Source organism: Aplysia californica, unplaced genomic scaffold (assembly GCF_000002075.1).
Source record: "Aplysia californica isolate F4 #8 unplaced genomic scaffold, AplCal3.0 scaffold00816, whole genome shotgun sequence".
NCBI lineage: Eukaryota > Metazoa > Mollusca > Gastropoda > Aplysiida > Aplysiidae > Aplysia > Aplysia californica.
The window spans coordinates 292,376-295,716 of record NW_004798086.1 but is presented as its reverse complement, the minus strand read 5'-3'; the positions used below and the strand labels follow the sequence as shown (position 1 = coordinate 295,716).

The following is a 3,341-nucleotide window of genomic DNA, read 5'->3' as shown; positions in this document are numbered from 1 at the left end:
TACAGTTATTTATTATTTTTCTTAAGAAGAGGTGGGGCCTACGACAACATCGAGGTTTTCAATAGGACCTCGCCTAGTGTGTGGACAAACATGATACTTCCCCAAAACAATCAAATTAAATCCCTCGTCCCATTGTGCATTCAAACCAGGACCTTCTTCATCGTATGCTAGGCCTAAAATTCTATCATAAAACGAACTGCGCTATCAGCATTCATTGTTGAAACGACAGATCGTAGTAGTTTTAGTAATTATCCGAATGCAAGTGGAACGCACGGCAGACTGAGACAGGCTACAGACCATGCTCTAAGTTACGATGAAATAACATCAACAACAACAGCAACAGGTCACTTCTCCGGGCTGCAGGCCTGCATAGAATAGACAAAACATCGGACCCAATCTGTCCATTGTGCAGCGAGGAGCCCCAAGATTTGGAGCAGTGGCTGCAGAGATGCCCCGCCACAGAGTTCCAGCGGAGGCATCTCTTTGGGGGAGGATTCAGGGAGGTTGGACTGCCTCACCCGCTACCCAAGAGAGGCGGTGGCCCTGGCGAAGAGCACGCTCTTCGGGGCTCCTAACATTTCAAACGGATAGGCTATCACAATAACACACACACACACACACACACACACACACACACACACACACACACACACACACCAGCAACAACAACAACGACGACGACGACGACGACAAAGGCAATTGCGACGACCAGAAAATAATCATTACACACGATTTATTTGTGAAACGATCAAAAGATCACAAAAACCCTTACGAAAACAGAAGCAAAATATAGCTATTTCATGACTAAGGGAAACAACCAAGAAAATATTCTCTTTAGCTTTGTTTACCGAGAGTTATATTCCTTATTTACCGAGCATCTAATAACAAATTATAGTACTTTGACCCTGCAATTCATTTATAATACATGTATCTGTATAGTGTACATCTATGGTTTTTTTCTTTAACAAGAAAACTAACTAAATTTATAGGCATGCTTACAAAGGAATTGTTGCTCATATTGCACGGTGGGTTTTGTTTGTTGTTTGTTTGTTTAGTATAGGGTTTTACGGCGCTCGCAACTGCATAAGGTCATATGAGCGCGCGGGACACACCTAATACTTTTTCGTTGGTAGGAATTTTTGAATTTTGCCCGGGTGGCGGCCGAAGCCTACTCTTATCGATGTTAGACCACCAAGGGATCTTTAACGTGCGCAACTTGCACACGGGCCCTCCGAGATTTTTCGCCCTTGTCCGAGAAGGCTAGGTGTAGATCTTTCCTACCAGAAGATCAGGGGTGTGGCAGAAAGACAGCAGTTAGGAGGAACCAAGGAGTAGCAGTAGAAAGGCTGCAGAAAGAGTCAGGAGCCCAGAGGAAGGGGCAAAGGAGGTGAGGGGGTGGGGGCAGAAAGTGGAAATGAAAGCAGACAACAGAACATTGTTAGAGATCAGGAAAGGATGTGAAAGGAGACAATTTTAGAGAAGAAAAATGTTTTTGGTCGCTACCCGGAATCGAACCCGGGACCTTTGAATGAGAGGCCAACACCTTAACCTCTAGGCCACGAGAGCCCCCGGGTTTTGTTTAGATACATGGGTACATAATATATACATAAAGAAACTAGATCTATGTTGTCCATTTATGTGATTTCCTCTTGGGAGTCTGGCGTATGGGCAGGTTCGTGTGTCCTAATGTTTGTGTGTGTGTGTGTGTGTGTGTGTGTGTGTGTGTGTGTGTGTGTGTGAGAGAGAGAGAGAGAGAGAGAGAGAGAGAGAGAGAGAGAGAGAGAGAGAGAGAGAGCGTGAAGGAGAGAACAAGATCAAAACTGGCCTTGAGAGACAGGAGACAAGTAGATTCACTAACAAAAAGAGAGACTGAGATAAGAAGACAAAAAAAGTTTACAATTACATCCACAATATCTTGCTTAGTGAAAACAAAAATATAATTAGATTTAGATCTACAGATTTTTTGTCATAGCCTACGTTTTTATTTATTAAGTTTGAGAGTTGGCCTCGCCTATGCCCAAACGATTCTCGAATCAAGAGTGAGACGACTTGAAGCTGATGTTCCCCCCGCGCCAAACCCACGAGGACGACTTCAAAGTTGAACTGAAGTCAGTGAAAAGCCGATTCAAAGTTCTTCATTCATTATTTTTAACCTCCACAATTTATCTTTTTTAAAACCTTTAAAATGGCTTAAAGTATTCTTTAATATATTTCATATTAAAAAGAAAAATAAGATGTGTGTAATAATATTATTGATAAGCTTATCATTTATGCGTAGGCTTAATCTTAATTTTTTCGAGACCTAATTTTTTACTGTGCCACTCCCTCCATCAAAATCTGGGGTAGTCTAAAAGAGGCGATTTCGAACGAAAGACGGACGGAGCAAGCCAAGACGTTGGTGAACAAGTAAGTTGGCATAATAAACAACACTCACAGACGACCGATTGGTGTTTGATGAGATAGATAGATCTCTACATCTTGTGAGGAAAGGCAAAGTGTAAGTTATTGTGAGCAAAACCCACTGTTTACTGCAAGTGAAGACTTTGTTGTGTTCATTGTTTTTGCGATGTTTTTATTTGGTTTTGTATTGTTGTAAGTTATGCACAAGCACAGTGACAGTGGGACTGAGGATGCACAGAAGTAGAAGAAAGACAGTAGTAGGCTGGGGATGTGGGGTAGGAGAAGGGGCTTAGATCTAGATCTAGATCTAGATTCTAGATCTATAACTAATGAAAATGATGATACTAAGCTCGTAGCATTGCTCTAGGATTGTGTGTGTTTGTGTGTAAAAGACATAGTCCATATGGGCGGTTGACGGGTGCTCTGGTGTGGTTTGCTTCAAGATCTTCTACGGAGTGTCTACGTACACGGCAACCAGGCATGTAGCCTCAATATCTACGTACACGGTAACCGGCAACCGGGCACGTAGTCTCTCTATCACGTACACGGTAACCGGGCAGTCCAGAACTCCAAGTTCAGTTTTTGTCATCTGGTGTTGCTTTCATCCCCATCTCTCCTCCGGCTGTACCTTTAAAAAAATCAATAATCCCCCCGTTCTGGAGCCCTATCCTATACTTCGCAGCGCTCAGACTTTGAATGAAATTTGGTGACCCCAACGCTACTCACAATGTGATGCGCCCGCACAGGTTCACTGACAGGTCACGATGGCGAGCCCGACAAGACTTTCTTTTTTTTTGCTAGTGACAGTACAGGGCAAATATTGATTTATTTTCATGCCGGTGACCGTGTACGTAGATACTGTAACTAGGTGCGAGGTTATCGTGTACGTAGATACTGAGACTAGGTGCCCGGTTCCGTGTACGGCTAGGTGTAGATCTTTC

At 43.2% G+C, this 3,341-nt stretch overlaps 1 protein-coding gene across 2 annotated transcripts in view; it reads left to right on the top strand.

Annotated features, from left to right (window-relative positions):
• Window positions 1-2,349: 2,349 nt before the first annotated feature.
• The window catches only part of LOC101854906 (cell division cycle protein 20 homolog), a 23,932-nt gene continuing 22,940 nt past the window's right edge, over window positions 2,350-3,341 (top strand). Inside the window, exon 1 of one of the 2 annotated variants that reach the window (XM_013088815.2) lies at window positions 2,350-2,406. The gene's annotated coding sequence lies outside the window, so the exon portion shown is untranslated. The other variant, XM_005109793.3, reaches the window with a different exon arrangement.